This window comes from Apis laboriosa, unplaced genomic scaffold (assembly GCF_014066325.1).
Source record: "Apis laboriosa isolate Shangri-la unplaced genomic scaffold, ASM1406632v1 scaffold25_cov139, whole genome shotgun sequence".
Lineage (NCBI taxonomy): Eukaryota > Metazoa > Arthropoda > Insecta > Hymenoptera > Apidae > Apis > Apis laboriosa.
In genome coordinates this window covers 243,777-265,857 of record NW_025222552.1, presented here as the reverse complement: position 1 = coordinate 265,857, position 22,081 = coordinate 243,777, and the positions used below count along the sequence as shown (strand labels likewise).

The 22,081-nt window shown below is 35.1% G+C and overlaps 1 protein-coding gene across 4 annotated transcripts in view; it reads right to left on the bottom strand.

Moving 5' to 3' along the window:
* The window catches only part of LOC122713623 (zinc finger homeobox protein 4), a 308,595-nt gene that overhangs the window by 186,026 nt on the left and 100,488 nt on the right, over positions 1 to 22,081 (bottom strand). The window lies entirely within an intron of this gene.

The window sequence follows — 22,081 nt, the reverse complement described above, 5'->3', positions numbered from 1 at the left end:
CCACCCTCTTCGCAACACCTAACATCTTCGAGAAAACTCGAAGCGCGGGACCTATCTGTGGGAGCTTGCTCACGATCTTCGATCATTCTTTGAGCCTCTTAGGATGGCTTGGTGTAACGTTCGATGACGTTGTGGAAGGGGGGATGTCGTTGTGGAATGTTAACGATCTGCACTTTCGACCTAGGATTCAAGCGTTCCTCGGTTTTGGACTTCTTGGTTGGAGGTAAATTGATTTTGGAGGTGATGTTGGGAAAGTAAGTTGTCTTTGATTCTTCGATTTTAGTCGTGGGAGTAGTTAATAATAATTGGTTTTGGAGATGTAGAGAGAATGGATAGGGAGAATGGATCAGAGGATTCGATTGATAAGAGTTCGTGTAATGGAAATTATTAATTATTGTATTTAATTAATTATTAGTTATTGTATACAATAAAGTTTAAGTTATGTTGTATGTAAAGTATGAATTTATTTATATTTTGTAAGTAAAATGTTTCAATTCGTAGTTAATATTAATATTAGTAGAAAGGAAATTGAAGACGTTATTATGGCAGAGAAATACTCTTGTAAATTATATGAATAATAAGATGTTACGTAATGTATATAATGTAAATTGAATAAAAATATTTTGCATGAGTATAGAAATATTAATAATTTGAAATTTGAAGTTAAAATCGAAATTAAAATAAAAGTAGGAATAATAAATGGGTTTTGATAGATCGTGTTGATAGCTGTAATTTTTATTAGCGTTTTAGAGTTTTAGCGCATTACCTTCTGCATTTAAGACACTGGATTACCTTCGTAGAATTAATAGTGTCGAAAAATATGGCTAATAAAATTATAAGACTAATTAATCCGTTGCTTTACAACTTTCTTAATGACTGTTATTACGGATAGCTATTTTAACTTAAGTGCCGATAAAAATACTTTTCGAAACGTGTATTAGATAAAAGAGGAAAATAATTTATAGAAAAACAAATTTTTAATAATTCATATTAATAGCTATTATAGAAGGAATTATTAAAATTCATTTTATAAAAATAATGTAAAGTGTATACATTGGTATTTTATTAAATTTTAAATCTTTGATATCATTAGAAATCATCGTTAAATCTTTGTTTATTTATTATAAACCACTTGCATAAAAAAAGGAATTTATTCAAGATATTTATGTAACTTTTATTCCCCCAGTTTAATACTATATTAGCATAATATTGCATTAGAATTCATTCATCTCAATATATTTTTTATATTTTTTATTATCAAAGTAAGTAATTTTCATCATCTTTCTTCTTTAATATAATTAATATAATTTAATATAATTTCTTTTATAAGATATTTTTACGATAAATCTTCATAGAAAAGAAAAAAAGATAATAAATACTTTTTTAGGTAAATATACTTTTTTAAGGTATAGCATAGATAATGCCATTGCATTGGAAATTAAAACACTACGAAAAAAAGCAAAAAAATAGTGTCGTACTTTTTAGCAGAATGCATTCATAACATGCATCTGCATAATATGAAAATTGAAATTTGCATTATCTTTGCAATCAACTTCTTCGAATCTCTGAAAAAATTAGGTCTAAAATTTTAATGTATTTAATCTTCAAATGTATTCATTTCGATTCTTTGAATCTTTGAATCTTTGTGTATTTGACTTATGGAATTTTTTGAGTTCATCAATCTATAAATTTTTTAATTTTTAATAAACAATGTGTGTAAGCATTCTTTATATTCATTATTTTTTAATAATAAAATAATTCCTACAAATGAAAATAATAAAATAATCACGTTCAATCTTTTTCGTAAATTAACAATAAATTATTTCCCGTAAATATCAAAGTAATTAATCCGCTATCCTTGGTTAAATCGACTCGACTTCTCAGAAGTAACAGCCACACGCTTCTGAGTTTTATGAAGTACAATGTCCCCGATAAAATGAGCGCAATGAAACAAACGCGTTCAAAGTCACGAAACCCATTTACATTGTACACACAACGAATTTCGTGACTTCCCGACGGCCATGAAACAACAAAGACAAGAGCGTCGAGCAGCTTTTAAACTCACACCGCAGTGTGTTTCAAGAGTCTTAAATATTTCTACATCGATCTTCTATATACATAATATATAATTCATAAAAAAGAAACGAAGCTTAAAATAAATAATAATCCTTTTTTAATCAACAAATTCCACCAATTCTTTAAACCATATTTTAAAACATATAAGAAACTTTCAATATAAATGTAAAAATCTTTTACGAACAACTGAAAATAAATTTATTCCAATTTATCCAAAGATCCCTCAAATTCGTTAAGAGAAAATTGAACTTTCAATTTCAATCGCTCATAATCAATTCCAAACATCCTTCAAATCGTTACACTATATTCTATTTTCCAAAAAATTTCTTTTTCAAACAAAAAAATCATCCCACCAACCTCTTGCAACCAGTTCAAACTTGTTCAAACATCCTTGCAACTATTATACAATATATCATACATTTTCAAAAAGAAAAAAAAAAAGAACTTGTACTTCAAATACAATTACTCAAACCACTTCCAACTTATCCAAACATCCTCTTCAACATCACAACCCCGACGATTCTCTTCATAAAAAAGGTTAACGCGAATCGCAATACGAGTCTAAAGTAACAATCGAGATTGCCGCAGAAAAATGCACGCAGAAGTTTGGCTTCGTCAAACGGCATACAACAAACGGCGCGAAAGGGAACTTCACGGGACACGTGGCCGTTAATCAAGCGTCGCATCGGGGTTGGTCGCGTCGAAGGACGACAGATCCACGGGCGGATCTTCACACAAACGGTCCGCACCGATTTCCACGGAAATCGGAAACAAGGTTCCGGCCGGTAGTGTCAACAGATTTGCCCCTGATAGTTGGCCGTACACGGACAGGACAGTGTCCGTGAGAGGGGGGAGGATGGGTGGCCAAGAAGGGGTGCAGATCGATCGCGAGTGGCAAAGTGGTGTGCGTCGTGGAACGAGCGTGTATGTGTAGGTCGAGTCGAGGCAAGGGTGGGCTCACGATCAAATATTAAGTCTTATCTGGCGCCGCTTTACCCAGAAGCCGTTCTCTCTCTCTCTCTCTCTCTTTTCCATTCCATCGAGACCACGTCCTCTCTTTCTCGCCGTGTCTAATTATCCCCGCCAACGAGCGATGCTCTCTATCACAATATCCCCTCTGTTTCCTCGCCAACTAGCCACCCTCTCATGGTCGCGGGGGCTATTCTCGATCGTGAAACCGCACACGTTGAGTATAGAATACATAAAAGTACCAGAGGGTTGCTTTCTCTCTACTCGTCCACGATCAACCACCACCCGCTCCTTACGCTTCTTACACCATCGCCTGCCCAACCATTCCGCACCCCTTTGGCGCGAGAGCGCTCCTTACTTCGATCGTCGGGACGTTAATAGCCGTCCCAACCCCGCTCCCACCCCCGCTCTCGGGGGACCGTAATTAAGAGAAGGAGAGACGCGGCGGATGGAGCCGATGTGGGTTCATCAAAGGAGGACATTCAGTCGAAGGAATCTTGGGTTTTCCGTTTTCATTGGCGTGATCTGTCCCCTTTTCTCTCTCTCTCTCTCTATCTCTTTTCTTCTCTTCTTTTTTTTTTTTTTGAAGGGAAAAGGGGATTTAATTGATTATATTCGTGGGAATTAGAAATGTCGTTGCTCGTATCTCTGAAATTTATTGATCAGACACGTGTACGCAAAATGTAATTGATATTATTAATTAACGTTCTTGATTAATTTAGAGATATTTATTAAATAATGTATAGTATTAATAAGTGTCTCTTTCCTTCTCATTAAATTATCGTAATAATTTTTTTAGTATATGAAATAATACATATTTACGTGTATATGAATAATACATATTTTTTAATATATGAAATAATACACGAAATTAAAAATCATATTTTATAAATAATAAGATTGAATAACGAATATTAAACATTGGAAGAAATTCGTTAACTCTTCGTTGCTCGATCGAATATTTCTGTATTCCCTTTAAAAGAAAAAAAAAAATAGGAATCGCGTGTTTCTGAGTGAACAGAAAGTACAGAGAGGAGCCGAGAAGATTCGTAGGCGAGACGTAGGAAAAGCGAAGGGTCGGCGCGTCCTCGTTACGCGGAAACGAGGGCGAAAGCGTTTCGAGGATTGCGATTCGATTGAAAATTCTCTCAGGTCCGTGGATCCTTGGGGTCGGATTGGTCGGCGCCAGTGGAAAGAAAGTTTTTCCCTAATGACCAAGCCGAAGTGGTTACCGTTAATTTGGCCCAACCCTCCCCCGCACTTCCCCGCCCCCACCGTTTTTCGTGCACCCGCCACCGTGTTTATAGGGTGACCCAGAAAAACAATGGACGGGGAGCGACGAGGAGGAGCCGGGACAACGAGGAGCAAGGAAGGGAGAGATCGATCACCCGTGGCAACGGGATCGACGCGATCGATCGATACGCGCCAAGGTCACAACTGATGCGCTTTGCATAGTGAGAGAGAGAGAGAGAGAGAGATATATATACTCGCTGATTCTTCGAGTCAGTTAGGAAAGATATCGTCAATCTGATCGGACGATATATATTCGGGTTGCGTAGCCAAGTTTCGATTTTCTATTAATATGGAATGCGCCGTCTTGCGATGAATAATTTCGACCTAATGTGACGTATGTTTAATGGAATCGCGTGTGGATAACAGGGAGGGACATTTGTTCGATCTTCGATTATGGATATTGGAATTTTGGATGGACGTTCGAATTGACTTCTTTCGTGGCTAGAATTATTACAAGTTAGGAAAGTTAATTTAACGAATTACTATATCGAGACTATTGAGCCCTTTCTCGTGTATATTTTCTTCATTGTTAATTAACCTATTCATCAAAAATAAACTTTCGATATTTCTTGGTAATATTCCAAGAATTCATAAAGCTACAAAGAATTCCCCTCGTCCGACTTGTTTTTACGTTACGAAAGCAAACAACGCATTCTTCGAATGAAAATCTTCAAGAAACTCTCACTCTCAAAACGCGCAAAAATTCCGCTCCTTCTCTTTTCGAGCACCGAGTATCGCCTCGCAGAGGCGACCGGGATAGCCACAAGCATGCGGGAAAAAGGAGGGTGTGAGGCTGGTTTCCAAGAGTAGGACAAAGAAGAGTGGTATAGTCGAGAGAGAGAGAGGTGCTCTCACATTCTTTTTCACCAAGCGAAAACGTTGCCGGCGGAGGCAGCGAGAGCGTCGCCTATCGATTTTTACTTCTAATGAATTCGAGCTAAAAACCCACCCCTCCACCCCCACGACCACCACCGCCTCTTCACATCACTTTCTCTCTCTCTCTCTCTCTCTCTCTCGCGCGCGCGCCGATTCTTTTTCCTCGTTCTCTCTCCTTCTTCCACTTTGCCACAGCGCTACCCTCGTGCTTAGCCACGCTTCCACCCTCCGTTCCACGAACCACGCCAATCACTGCGCGGCATAATTACACGGTCGAGGCTGGTGCGCGACTCAGGCGAAGTCGTGTTTCTTAGACCTCGTGCACTGCGGTAAAAAAGTAAGGGAAAAGGGAAAAAGAAAAAAAGAGAAGGGAGGAAGGTGGAGGAGAGGGTGCAAGGGGGGTGGCGAGCGTCTGCTGAGCTTAGAACCGAGTTTCGCGGGGTTAGAACGAACTTCTTTCCACGATTTCTTTCGAGGCCTCGATGGGAAGTGGAGGTTGCTTCCCCGTGAAAGTGAGCCCGAGGCTCGTTTCTTAATTTCGCTTTTGGGTGCTCGAATATTTTTAATATTATTGTTAATTCATCATCAGAAGTTCACAAGATGTATTATAGCAAATACATGAAAATATTCTAGAAATAAACTTCTCTTCTCAAGATTTCGAACAAAATAATTGATATAAGAAAGTCATCATCGACTGTATCATAACAAGCTAGATCGAGCTTATCTTCTTACAAAAAATTTTGATCAAAACTTCAAAATTTGCTTATAAGAAAAAAAAATATCGAATTACCTATTAGTTTCTTAATAATTCTATCAACAAAAAAAAAAGAAAAGAAAATTAGAATCGACAATTAAAATCCCCCTTTCTTAATATATTCCATGCTTCTCGTCTCATTTCCAATGACTCAAATAACCACCACCTTTACTCCCGTTTCTCGCGAGGAGTCACAGTATCCACGAAACGATCTAATAAAGACAAACAGTTTGCCAACTGTTCCTCCAATTAACAAGGATTCGTGGAACGAAATCGATGCCCGAATCGCTAAGATTTCGCGAAAACGCGGCTTACAGGGATGAGAAAGGGAATGTATAAATCAGGAGCGGAGCTTTTGGTGACTTGGTGGTGACGGACGCCCGTGGATCTGAACCCGTGCCAGTTACTTGCAGCGCGGTGGCAGCAATTACTGTATTAGAAATGATTTCGAATTCGCGCTGTGACGGGCGCAAATGTACGTGCACTTGAAATCCACGCGTGTATGCACCGTTTGCATTGTGACAGGCCGGTATGCGGTTGGTTGGTCGCAAGCGTTGATGCTTGGAACAGGAATAGATTGGTAACTAGTTGCCAGATGCTCGACTACCGATCACCGGATTCGCCGCTTCCGCTCGCCTGCGAAATCTCGATCCAAAACGATTAATTTATCGAGGCCTGACGTTCCTTTTCATTATTCATCCACGGCTACGATGTTTATGTTTATGCAAATTTTATTTGCATTTTTTTATTTTAAAACGTTACAATTACTTATGCAATGTCAAGAAATATTATTCGTGAATTGATCAATTATTATTATTTCTCCCTCCGTAGTTTCTTCTTCTTTAACTTCAACGTTGTGAAAATTTGAATTATTTCTATACATGTTAAGAAAATTCTATTGTTTGTATCGTATTAAATCAAAATGATATGGCGAATAATCGATCGTTCCCCGAATGAAACGAAATTCTAAATTTCACGACGTGAAACGTTTACACTTTATCGAAGGGGTAGTGGCTACTACCCCTCGACAGGAGAATCAAAAAACGACAAAGATACGCGAGAATACGAGAGAGAGAGAGAGAGAGAGAGCCAATTACAAGAAAAAAAAAAAGAACGACACCCTTTTGAAGGAAAGAAAGGGTTGGTTAATTTATTCAAATTAGAAGGGCCGGCCGAGGAATGTCGCGATCAACCGTCATCCAATATTAACGCGGCCATTGAAATCGATCGGCTCGTCTCCTTGACCACCCCTTCGCGCCGTTCGAGAATAAAATACCCTGGTTTCTTAACTTTCATCAGAACGCCCCGGGGTGAGAATGGCGCATAATGCGAAACCGGTTTCGAAATCCATCCCTTAAGGAGCCGCTAACTCGTTCGCGTCGCAATTATCGGTGAGACATCGAAATGGAGCGTAACGGTGTGTACACGTTTGTGCGCGTGTGCGCGCGCAAGACGATACCAATACCCCATGGGACGAGGGAACGGTTAATTGAAATGAAACCGTGCGAACGAAATATTCTATGGGGCGAGTTTTATGGTGGTCCTCCCCGTACTCACGGGCCCTCTCACAGATTTCTTTCAGAAGCCTGATTTTATGCAAATCGAATCAGCGCCTCCCATTAACGATTACGATACTTTTCGGATTGGTTATCGGATTGGATCGTAAAAATCTCTCGTTTTTTAAATCGAAGAAATTCCTCGAACTTATTTCGTAATTTTGTAATTTCTTTATTCCTTCCTCCGATAGAAGAACGATTTTCTCCTGTTCTCTGTTATCAGGAAACGTGAAAGGATTTTCTTTTCGTTGATTTTTATAATTGATTTTTAAAAGATTTTACAAATCTTAAAAATCGGAGGGAGAAATTTTTCAAATTTAAATTCAACTACTACATAACTCCATAACTAAAATAATTAATTTTAAACGCTGCAGAAAAAGAGGAAGAGAGGAAAATTGTAAATTTAAACGTCGATCTCGAGTAGCTTCGGGCAAATGAAAATCCTCCGGCCCCGCTCGGATCGGCGATGGAATCCTATCTTCCCGTTTTTATCAATTCGACGCTTTCCACGCGATCGGTCTCGATCACACGAAACTAAAATACCGGCAAATACTGAATCGTTGTTATCGTCGTGTCGTGACAGGATACATAACGGTGACCGAATGGCTGCGCCACGGCATGCTCGCTGTAATTATCGTAATTATTGCAATTAAACGGTGGTGTCGCGACGAGCGCGGATTACACGCAGACCCAGTTTCTCGGAACGCGTCACCAACTGGTGTACGTAGGGTGATTTAAAAAAAAGAAAGGAGCGAGGGGAAGGAGGAGGAGGACAGTTTAAGGACGTGTGTTCGTCGTGGTTAAGCGAAAGAGCTTAATTAACACAGGTCCCTCGATTAATCTTGAGGAGGATGTAGAGGAGTTGTTTTATTTAACGAATTTCGGTGCTTCTTGGTATCATTGTAAATAAAGGAAATGGAAGATAAATGGAGATTTGTATTATTTACTCGTTATTTTTTTTAGGGAGAATATAAGTGAATAATAATAATAATATATATATATATAAAAGTGATTGAAATAATAATAATTTTTATTGGTGAAATTTTTGCCCTCGATTTCCAATCGAAATTATTCGATATCGATTTTCTTTTATTCGTTATATACATCTAAACTATTTGTTTTCGGATCAGTCCGTGCATGCAAGCTGAATTAATAGTTGGGGCGACGCGTCGAAATGTATTATTGAAAGGAACGAATCGAGTCGACAATGGAAGTGCTCGAACGATCCCTGTTCGAAATAACGCAAATGGACGTCGGAAATGGGTAAAATCGAAGCTATCTTTTAATTGCAATGGGAGAACGATTCAACGTTTGCTTTTATCCGGAATTAATTTATTCGAATGATGCAAGCGTCCAGATAAACGAACAGGGTATTATAAAGATTATAAATTCGGGTTCATGTAGCCTTTTTTCTTATTTTATAAAAACATGCAATAATCAATAAATATGTCACGAAGAAAAAAAAAGGAATGAATAAATATAAACTTTCGATTTATATTTATTTTTAAATATTAATATCGATATCAAAGGTTAATTATTATTATCTTTGGAATATGGAAATATACATTTCACATTTATATTTATTTTCGATTTGTAATTATAAAAAGATAACACGAATGAAATTTGACGAATATTTTTGCTGGAAGTATGACACGTATCGATTATTATTGTATCTATTACAATGAATTGGTAATTTGGAAATTGATAAAGATTAAACTAACTCAATTTTCATTTAAATATTTATCGAGCACTATTACATTATATCAGAAACAATTATTCGAGAAAAATTATGCTCCATGGATCGAACGTTTTAAATGTTTCAGAAAAAGTCATCCTATCAAACCTCTTTCGATACGTCATCTCGCCGATCATTTTTAGATTAAATCGTCTCATCTCTTCTCGAGATTGATACTATTGGAGAGTAATTAGAAATATTCTAAATTCGGCCATGATACGCGTGTTTCAAACGTCCAACGTCGATTAATCAGATTTCTCTGCCTGGCAACGATGGCAGAGATAATAGGATTACAGAGGGGTCACCACTTAATTATCTATGGTTCGATACACAACGTTTCGTTTCTGACGACTGCTAACCCATCTAACCGCCACGGTTTAGCTCTAAAACTCGTTACATGTATTTGTGGTATATTGAGTGGAACGTACGTTAATATCGTTCTAACGAAGAGTTATTTGAAAAATGTCAAATATTATTATTATTTTTCAATAATTCCTAATTTATTAATTCCTAATTTCTAATTTATTAATTTATTGATATTGTTTTTTTATAGAGAAAGGCAAGACTTCTCTTTTGCATCATAAATTATATAATGGAGATTGCAAGATTCTTACTTCTTCCTAAATTTATCTGATAATGAAATTATGTTATATGACGTTATATTGGATGATATTCAACATCGACATACGACACAAGTACGTACGTTTATATGCCAGTTCGTCGAAAAACTAAGTATAACCCGGTTATGCTCGTCTCACTCGTTTCTGAACTCATGAGCTTCGATACATTTTTCCAGGAAGGAATTTCTATTCCAGAAATCCAACATTGGACGCGATATGTTTAAGTAATTGCAATTGGACACTGTGGTCGGCGCTTTGTAACTCGAAATTACGGGGAAGGAATCGATTCCTTTTCATGGATGGAAGATTGGTTTTAAATTTTCTTTTTTCTGAAAATAGATAGTTTATGATAGAATTAATTTATGATAATAAAAGATATTTTTAATTAACGTAGGTAAGGAAAAATATATAATTTTGAGTGCAAATCGAAAATCTTAATCGTCATAAAATTTACTTTTGTTTCGAAAGAGATCAATGATAATCATTTTTCATTTATTCTTTTGAATAATTTTTTCTAAATTTATCTTCTTCCATTTAAAAAATCCTCCTTCGAGCCTATAAAAGAATCAATACCATTGCCACCCCTCCATTCATTCAACTTTCACCCCGTATCTTAATATTTCCAAAAAAAAAAAAAAAAAAAAATGAGCGAGATGTTTCGTATGATAAAGATAGGTGGACCATTCTGTACATCTTTCCAAGAATTCATGTAACATTGGCCATCGATCGCCGCGATAACGCGGATGGAGGGCCCCTGTATAGAGAGGTTTCTCGAATAGACATCGAGGCAGACGAGCGGGGGTGGTGGACGATCGAAACCGATGTCGAAATAATTCCATTTCAAGACGGCAGTCGGATTACACCGGCCCCTGCCTTCCACGAAGGGCCAATCGATAGTCTCGTTGACCTGGGCCACGTTCGCACACCGATCGAATCCGTTATTAATCGCCCTTCCTCATAATTTTCGGCTCATCACCCGATTTGACGCGTACAAGTCGATCGTTGATCGATGGCGGCGATGCCATTGTTCGATTGGAAGGCAATTAACATCGTTGGAACTCCATTAATGAAATTTTTTCTCAGCAAACTTTGGCTAAGATCGTATCGTCCAACCATTTTGATTTGATTAGTGTGAACACTATAATTGTATAATACATAATTATATATAATTCGAAAAGTTGGCAAGGATAATCGATGAAATTCAGTATTGGAAATATTTTGGACCACGTTCGACATTCAAAACAAATTTAAATTTCTACGAATACAGAAACAAAAATATTTCAAACATCATAATAAAGAATATCTTCACTTTGAATATTTCACATTTCTCTAGAATGAATTTTTTAAAATAAAAACCTAGGAGGTTAAAATTAAAAGAGAAATTCAGAAATAAGTAAATGAGTAAACTTGAAAAACATCCTCCTCCTCCTCCTCGAGCATAGGTCGCTCCCCCTCTATCCCCAAAAAAATTTTATTTCCATAATCCACGCGTTAAATTTAATACTCGAAATCCAACGCATGGCAGTCTCACCTTCACGTCGCCTCGCGTGTAATCACGTGACCATAGGATAATAACAGACGGTTCGTTATAAATTAATGATCGACCCCGTGGAGGGAGGCGTCGCGAGGGGTGGCGAGCGTAACAACAACGAGAAAAAGAGAAAGTAAGAGAGGGAGAGAGAGAGAGAGAGAGAGAGAGAGCTCGTGTCAAGGAGATCGAATTGGGGCCCCGTGATTTCGTAACTGATTTCACGGCGGAGTTGCCCAGCCTCCTCGAGAGCCGCCTCTCTCGCCTTCTTTGTCACGAGACACCGTGGTAGCGGATTTTCACGCTGGAATTCGTCCGCTTTTGTCTGTGGATCACGTGAGAAACATTGTAAGAAAGGAGGCACGATGGGGGCCCGATCGAACCGATCGGTTCGAACGGTTCGCAGGGGCCTGTTGTGGAAAGGTCGACACTCGATATTCTTGCCGATATGGATGGGGATACGAAATATCGGGGCCCCACCACCTGCCGCCCGCTTTTGTAATCGTTCTCGCGCTCCTCGTCATTTTTTTTTTCTTTTTTCTTTTTTTTTTTTTCCCCCTCTCGGTCGTTTAGATCCAAAAAGATGGTAAAAGTGAAACGGTGATGCTGGGCGATGCACGATGGATTTTTCTTTTTTCGGGGTTATCGAGGAATTTGTTCGAGAAAGTGGAGTTGCTTTGTTTGAAGGTTGGAAAGAGTTTCTAAAGATTTTTGATTTTCGAAGAATTAGACACTAATGGAGAAAATGGAGTTTGATCGAATCATTCGATTCAAATGTTGAATTGAATCTGGTTATCGTTATTTAACGTGAAATTGTGAAATTGTGAAAGATAATATATAATTAATTAATTATTTTATATTGTACAAGAGATTATTAGGTTTAGAATAATGAATAAGAAAATAATTTATTCTCAAAATCTTTGTTATTTTTGTAAATTTATATATATATATATATATATTTATTTATATTCCAATTATTAAAAATATGTATTAAAATTAACAAACATTGGAAAAATGTAAAACGGAAAAATTGAAGTCTTATCCATGTTTAAACAAGTAGGGAAAAATAAGAAAGTTGATCGAACTAAAGCAAGGATTCTATAAAAAGAAGGAAGACTATAGTTTAAAGGAGGTGAAGCAGAACCACGGAAGAGGATCAATCGATAGGGAAATATCGTTGAAGGGAACGAATCAGTCATGGAAGAAAAAGAGCGTGAAGAGGAAAAGCATATATATATATATATATATATATATATATATAGGGAAAGAAGACGAAAAGAAGGGGATCGAAAATGTATAGGGGACCCTAGAAAGTTTGATGCCTTAAAGGGATGATCTTCCTTTTCATTGTTTGAAATATAGTCCACAGGAATGAACACTGGTGGATGAATATGAGAAAAAGTTAAACTTGCATAAAGTTACGTTTTTCTATATTCAAAATTTTTCAATGAATTAAGAAAAATTTGTTGGATTAAGGATAGATGCTATTCCTTATTTTTATCGAACATAACAAGTTTTTAATCTTTTATAATATAATAAACATTACAAACGAAAAATAAAACTTATAATGTTAAATATATTCAGTAAGTGGTATCTATGGAATAGTTCAGATTAAAATGAAAGTGAATTAATTTTAATCATTAAATGATAGAAAAAAATGTAAATCAAAATAAATATATTATATAAATAATAGGATCATATGTTTAATTTGAAACTTGCATCATATTCAATTAGATTTGATAATAATTGTATTTTTTAAATTGTATTTCATTTCTCTCTATTAATCATTAAATAATTCTAAATTCTACTTATAAATTTCAAAATTCTTCAATTATAACTTCAAATAAAAATTAATTATATCAATACAATTTTAATTAACATCAAACTTGTGTTATAATGGAATTTTTTAACCATTTCTGATTGTGATCATCGTTATTTTCTATCGATTGACATTAATTTAAAAATTTTATTATCGACATGGAAAACCATAGGGTATAAAGAGAATTGAAATAATTCTTTTAAAAACTCTTTTAAAAATTACGTGGAAACGAATTAATTATCGATTATCGATCAAATCATTCCCAACGAACGTTCCATTTCAAGAATCGATTGTTTCAGGATCGACGAGGAACGGTGGAAATGTCTGGCGATCAATTAGCGGTACAAAAAGCAATTAAAGAACCACGTTGATTTGTGCAAAAAACGCGGCGAGAAAAAGGTGAAGAGACTTTTCTTCGACGCTTCCAAAGGGGTCAAACTTTTCCAACCCCTCGAGTCTCTTAATTCGAGGATCAACGTGTCTGTTTTCGAAGACTAAGTGCGTGTAGGAGAAATTAAAGAGAGCCTTTACACGAACTCTGTTTCTATTTTTTCTCTCTCTTCTTTCCCCCCCCCCCCTTTTTTTTTATCTCTCCTCCTCTCGTTGAAAGGATACCTTTAACCGATTTAAACGGAAATTAGAGTTTCCCTCGCATTCCAATAGGTTTCCATTGGAAATTTTAACGTGACCAATTTTATCCTAGGTTTAATTTCGTTCTTCCTTCGCATTTCTATCCACTTGCAAATAATCGAACGCGGAAAACTGAAATTTACATTCTCGTGAATATTAATGCCCCCCCCCCCAGTCTCGACCACCTAAATACATCCAAACAGGAATCCTATGTGTTCCTGGAATTACGATGACAGTCATTTCTAGTGATGTAACGACAGATGTTAAGTATTTCTAGCCGCAATATAACAAGAGTAAATATGCAAATGTATAAATTCATTTAAATGATCAGAGTGAGAAGAAAAAAAAGTTTTAACAAGATATATATATATATAACGATATACATTTTTTATACTATTTAATATAGTCATTAATAATACAAATAATAAAAAAAATAAGTCATTAATGAAATACAAATTATTTCATTTTCATAGAACAAAGAATAAGAATGAAAGGGTATAATAAAACATAATTGAAATATCAAGAAAGAACAATATAAAACTCTTACACCATTGATTTTAATCTCATCGAAAGAAATAATCCCTAACTTTCATTTCTTGTATAATCAAACATGGATCTTTCTGAGCATCATTTACCTAAAAAAAAAAAAAAAAAAAAAAAAAAGAAGAAGAATAATAATCTATTATGGATATAAGAATCGGATCGATATCATTTCCAGAATATTCACGAAAGAAAATCGCGGCCATTTCAGGTTCCTCTTCCTGCTTCACAACAATACCGCGGCCCGTTATCGAAGCCCTGTCCAGGTTTATTGAAACGATCGTTCCGTGCAACGATCGGTTGACCCGCGTCCACGTAGAGCGCGCGGCTCGATTTCAATTGCAAATCGATTTCGCTTCTTTGTAGTCAGCCACCTAGTGCGTGCCACCTATCTTCGATACGTGACAAGGAGGCTCGAAGGCGAATCCAGCCGCGCAACGTTCCCAGAAACGGTTTTAATCTCAGACGTGGCAGAGACCCCCGTGTAGGCTCGCACGGGGAAATCCATAAACTTGTGCTTTTCCACAGGGATCGATACGGCCGATGAATGATTAATATCGGCGCCGCGGCTTTTTATTGGATCCCACGGACTCTTCTTGCTTTGTATCTATACTTTCAACGGACAGTTGTTTGCAAGCAGGGAAGATTTTAATTATTTTCTTCTCTCTCTCTCTTTTTTTTTTTTTTTAGTGTATTGGATTTAAATTTAGAAATGATGGATTATTAATTATTGAAGATGACACTAGCGCCACACGGCTATTAACTAATATTAAATATATGCACTTGTATATTTATTTTCCTATTTTTGTGTCTTCTTTAAATTATTCCATTTTTTTTTTTTCTTTTAACATGACAGAAAAATTCATGCTTCGTATTTTTAATTCTTTTGCTATTATAAATCTGTAAATTATATGCCGCGATATTGTCTGTTTGAAGAATTTCTAAAATTAAGGTTAAAGTAGATTGATAGTGTATGTACATACATATGTTTGATATATCAATTAATAAATTCGAAATTTGTAACGTATCCGATTTATAATTTCATTTGCACAATTCAAGATTTTATGACATTTTATATATGATTGAACTAGTTTTCGTTCCAAAGAAATGGCAAGATTAAGTAAACTTGTCTGGCTAATAGAATTAAACTGGATTTCATCGTATTCGTTAAACCTCGCTCATTAAGACAATCTTTTAATCATTCTCAATTAAGGGAATGATCCGTGAAGAGAAGAAATAATCTACAATAATTAATTTGATAGGGATAAAAAGAAATCAGAAGTTTAAGGTATCTTCTTTATCCTATATCTATAGTATAATTGATAATAAATAATTTTGATTAATTCTTCGTTTGTTAGTTTGGGATAAAATTTTATTTTTTCAAATCCCTTCGATTTTTTATCGATTCTTTCAAACATTTACATCAACGATCAATTGTATATTAAAATACTTCATTGAACTTCTCATACACTTCTTCGAAGAAAATTTTATTTTTACTGATAACATTTTCGGATATATATTTAATCGAACGATTCTATAATTTCTTCAAAATTTCAATCAAAATGATCAACACACAGAAAATATAAAATATAATTGTCGATAACGTTTTGCATACAAAGTTATTAAAAATTTTAAAAGTTTTACCAAGAATTCCATCGTTTCGTTCGCAACCGATTCCCGAATATCGAATACCACGAATACCCGTATCTCAACAGTGCTCTCGATACACTTCATCAGTGAGCACTGTTTACACGCGTGTAAAATTTCATTGACAGCCGTGGCGCGAATACCGAGCGCGTAAAACGTGAAACCATAACTAATTTGTCAGTAACGCGGTTCACGATAAAAATTCAATTTCCGCTTTCCTCTCCACGATTTGCATGATAACTGTAATTTGTATGATAATTTTGTCTTAATAATCATTAAGATTATAATATATACCCGATCAACTTCTTCTTCCAATATCGTATCCCCAATACTTTTTCCCCATCGCGATTTTTGAATATTCCCTCGCATTTCGCGTCCTCCTTGAAATCCTTGCGTCTTTTAATTGACGCCATTACGAGCTTTTATTTTCGCGCTATTAAGATAATTGTGTGGGCAGGATCGAAATTTTTGCTTTCCTTGTTTTTTATGTAAATATAAAGTAGGGGTGTAACGAGAGAGAGAGAGATAGACAGAGAGAGAGAGAGAGAGAGAGAGAGAGAGAGAAAGAGAGATAGGGATAAATTGATTCCCTCTGGTGGCTGGTGCATTCGTGGGGGAGAAAAGGGGGAGGGAAAAATAGAATAAATTGTCTTTCGATCAACGGGTATGCGAGTGCACAGTTTAATTATATATATATATATATATATATATATATATATATGGAGTGAACGTGTATTGTTATCCTTGGATTTTAATAAACAATTTCAAGGAATTATGAGAATATAATCGTGGGTAATTATGAATATTAACGAGATGTTTATATGATTTAATGTTTAACCATTTATATATAATGATTGGCAAAACATGGAGAAGGATGAAAAAGAGAGAAAAAAAAAAAAACAAAAAAAAGAAAAGGAAGATTGAATATACAGGGGAATTTAATAAGTAGGCAGATTTTATCTAAATATCCGATCTCGAAGATTTTGTTATAAATTTTTCCAATATATTATGATCAATAAATTACAACAATTAGATTTTTCCGGTTGAGAGATAATAACTTATATGATCACAGTCATGCGTTTTCAGAAATCATTCCACTAACGATATAAGATAAGAACGATGAGAACAATTGTTTCTTGAATAATTGCATATATTCTTTTGCGTTTGGAAAAAAAAAAAAAAAGAAAATCGAAGCATAAATATCAAGCTATAATTTAATACACGTTAAACATTTCTTTTCTACATTCGCTTGTAATTTAATTCACTTGTTTTCTCAATCATCTTGAAAAACGTTTATTAAAATTAATATAAAATATCAGCACTTTAATCTACCTTATATAAACAATAATAATTTTAAAATTTATATCGATCGATTTTTCAACGAATATCAATAAACATTGAATATTTTTGGGTTTGATGAAATTTTAGTATAATTTTTACGTCAATAATTTTCTCTGCAAATAATTTTATAGAAAAAAAGAAATTTCACTTACCAATTAATGCAAAACACGATTTCTATATAACCTTGTTTACAACAATTAAACTACATTAATCGGATGATTTATTTCTCCTGTATAAGATCGTTATCACGAGGGAACATTTTATCCAAGTTTCAGTGCAAACTTTCAAAACCGCGCCGTTTGACGTGATCGATCGGAGGGGATGATAGATTAGTTTCTCGTCAGGTCATTCGCGCGATCATCCGAAATAAAAACGTTCAAATGAGTGATCAATGTGCTTCATCGAATCCCGACATTGATCTCGTATTTAACAATCGGCTTCAAAAAACAAACGCATCTAACTAAACTGTCAATTATTATTATCATTTTAAGAACAATAAAATATTTAATCCAAAATACGAATTTTAATTAAATTCTTTAGTTTGCCAAGATATTCATTTAAATAAATACGCTTGCATTTTTAATTTAATGCTGATAAGAAATATTTCTTTATATATTAATATTAAAATCGAATAATAATTAATTCGAAGATGAACGTGTTACTTTCTTTTATTTCACGATCGATGAGAAGATCGATGGGAAGAAGAAAATTTGAAAATCTCGAAATAATTGAATTTTATTTATAAAATTGTAGATCCTCTTCCTATATCGAGTGGAGTACGCTTCATTAACACGATAATTATACTTGTCCTGTCTAAATTTGCTCGTTCCTTTTACGTCATTATTGACTTCCGTCTCTAATGAACGCTCGACTCCAAGTTGATTACGTAAATTGGCGTTTTAAGCAACAAAACTGGCATTAGTCACTCGATAATGGCAGATAATCGCCACGCAATTAAAGCGTTTCGATCAGATAGACAGAATATATTAAGTGTGCTACCTACGTTTGGCTAATAATACTACACGGAGGAGGTTATAACATTTCCAATATCTCATTCTTCCTCGACATCGCTTATTCGATTATTTATAATCGAAAAATATTGTGCAGAAAATTACTTTTTTTTCTCTTCTGACAACCAATTCACTAAATTAAATAAAACTATTTTATAACCAAAAGATATATCAGAATATCATTCAATTATAATTTAATTATAAATTCATATTTTCGTTCCATTAACTTTTTTAATAATATTTCGTATATTTTATTTACAGACTAAGTCTAACATATTTTCTAACATATACGTCTATTATTAAATTAGTCAGAGTAGAAGAATTCTGTGCAGTTTAAAAAAGTTTCATCAATAGACCATATACAATTCTTCTTCTTCTAAAATAAGAAGAATTTCCTCCTCTTAAGTAAAATTAAAGAGAAAAGAAATTACTACTACGTACATATAAAATAAAACTATATTTTTTAGAAAATTCTATTATATTAATTTAATTATTTAATTATATTATAATAATTCTATTATTATTTAAATTCTATATTATTTGGAAATTATATCCTTTAAAAATACACGTATATTAATTTGAAACTTCTGATTGAAATAAAGACACTGTACATTTAAGAAACGAAGCATTTACATTTTCTCAAGAAAGCGTATCAAGGAGAAAATTTCGTGAATTATTGCTAAATGCTTATCCCCCGAACCTGTATTTACATACGCCTCTGCCCTGATTTTTCACGAATTCCATCGATCAATTAACCGTGCTAACCGCTATTTTGATACAGTCGGTATTTCGAGCCGAGCGAGAAAATTACACGCGGCACGATGTTAATTAGTAGAAGAGGCTCGAAACGTTTTGCTCGTTTCCTACTAGGAGGATCAACGCGATTAAAATCTTATCGGCGTGCAAAAAACGCGAGTAGCTGTCGAGATCATTAACTGTTCCACTGTGGCAACCTTAATCCTCTTAATTTCCATAAACGGTGCTCTAAATTCCACGGGCGGGGAAGAAGAAGAAAAAAAAGAAAGAAAGAAAAAAAAAGAAAGAAAGAAAAAAAGGAAAAAAAAAAAAAAGGAGAGAAGAAAAGAAAAGGAAAAATCGCACAGCCAGAAAATTACACGGAATTACGTACAAGATTGTACGAAATTGCTTTCATTACGGCGACATTGTAAGGGGATATTTATTTCTGAGAAACGATGCACTTGTTTCCTTGAGGCTCGAATTAATGAATTAAATAAGGAGACATCGAGGAACGGAGAGGGAGTGGTCAAGAGGAATAGAGAATTATGGTGTGTGTAATGCAGAAGAAATGGAATAATAATCGGTTATTATTAAGTTTTCGTAATCTTTGTCACTCGTTCATTTCATCGATTATTGCATATAAAATTTTAATTCATCAAGATATGATTCGTTTTGTCGAACGATTTGTATAGAATTGGAGGAGATGGCACAATTGAATTAATTAGTGTAATTATCTAGTGAATTTTCTCAAGTCATAAGTTAGAAAACACGTTTCCTTACGTAACAATGATAAGTTTAATAATAAAACAAATTAATCGTTACAAATAAATTTAAAAAGTGCTAAGTCATGTTCCAAGTAAAATTAAATATGCAATTTTAAAAAGAGGTTTTATAATCTATAAATTGTATCTAAATTATCCATGTACTCAATAATATTACTTGATTAAATTAATATGCATTATTAAACTTTTTTTCATCTTAAAATATTAATTTTAAAAAGGAAAATTGTTTTATATTTTTATATACGTAATATGAAAAAGTTTTTTCTTTAAATAGAAGTATATGAGACACAGTTTTTAGAGATTATTATTTATCCTTGTAATCGAAACGTCTCCTACTCATCCTTCTAAATTAATCGTTCGAAAATAGAGAAATAAATAAATAAAAGAAAAAAGTGGATCACGTTCGAAAGCTAAGAAGATAATTATAGTAATTTTAAGATCGTCCATATTCCATATTCCATGAACTAAATCTGCACGTAATAGCATTCTGCTTTTAAAGTATCCATAATATTAAGGAGTTACTGTGTCAAAGCAGACAGAATTTATAACGCTACATAAACGTTACATTACACGAATATCTACGATTTGTTCTATTTTATCGTTGAATCATCGTGAAAATTCATAAAAAGCCACCCCATTTCTTCGTTTAATTTATTTCCAAACCTAACCTAACCTTAACACCATCGCAAACAAACTCTCTCTCTCTCATCATTTTCAATTTCTCATTAAAGAAAAACACGCACAAAAAAAAAAAAACAAAAAAACTGCCTCTAACCATTACAAAACACAATAATATCAATATCATAATAATAACAAATATCCACATCTCAATACAATCCCAAACCGCGTACAACGCATGCCAGATTTTTCCCTCGTTACACATACAAATAACATCCGTCACGAATGACTAACAACCGACAACAAAACACTCTCTCTCTCTCTCTCCCTCTTTCTTCGACCATGACAAAAGCCACCTCCACTCGGCGATAAATCGGCGCATTTTCGACGTACGAATATATTTCACCTCGCGTAACGCCTCGCGTTAACAACTCATCGAGCGATATTACTCGAGCCATTCGAGATTACCGATGCCAATAACCTTCCCTCCAGCCTGATCTACCGACCAACGCTTCCACGCGATTCCGTCGGTAAGGGAACAGGCTCTGCCTCGGGGGAGGGGGGAGGGGGAGGAGAGGGGAGGTGTACACGGAACGGGGGTAAGCCCGTTTATTGTCCGCGACAACGAAACGGGGGAAACGGTGTTCCCGAACACAATGAAATCGCGAGGAGGGGGAGGGGGTAAAAATGATCGTGGCCGTGGGGGCAGCCACGGGATGGGTTTCTTCGCGCGCCTCTTAACGACGATTTCGATCGTTTACGACTTTAATAATTTAGGCGCGGCCAGCTCCTCGCGAGCCTCGCGACACGTTTTCGCTCGTAAACCGCGCGACTAAATCCGTATTTATGGGGAAGAAGAGGTAGTCCTGCCTTCTCCTCTCCCTCCCCTCCCCGCCTGTCCCTCGCTGAGGAGTTGAGGTATTTTCTCCCACATCCTCCCGTATCGCGTCTGTATTTCTTGTGGTTCAGCGATACGGGACGGTTGATGGGTGGACGACAGGTTTTTGTCGTGTCCCTTGGAAAAGATGTGGTCTGATTTGGCTGAGTTTAAAGTTTTGACGGATTTTTGAACGAGGGTTATTGGTGGTCTTTTTTTTTTTGAGATTTTCAGTGGAGGAGGAGTTTTATAGGTTTTATAGGTTGTTCGAGAGACTTTTTTGACGAAGGAATTTTATTGGTTGGGTTAGAGGGTTTGAGAGAGGTTTTGGTTGGAGAATGTCACGGAATTTGTAACGATTTTTAACGTAATGGAATTAGTTGTTTTTATCTGTGATATCTTCGTACGATAGTTGTAAACGTTGTATCAATAATGTTCAATTATTAGAAAGGTTGAGAATATTGAATTTTTTTTAAGTTTACGAGATTAATAAATCAATGAATCAATTTGATTACACTCGATAATAATTAAAAAGATATTTTAATTATAGGTTAAGTTTGGTTAAGGGAATAACACAATCCAATTTTAAATCATTTTCTTGTGAAATTAGAAAATTGGCTTATCAAAGTTTTCTCTTAAAAATTAGAAAAAATGATTTAATTTTCCATCTTG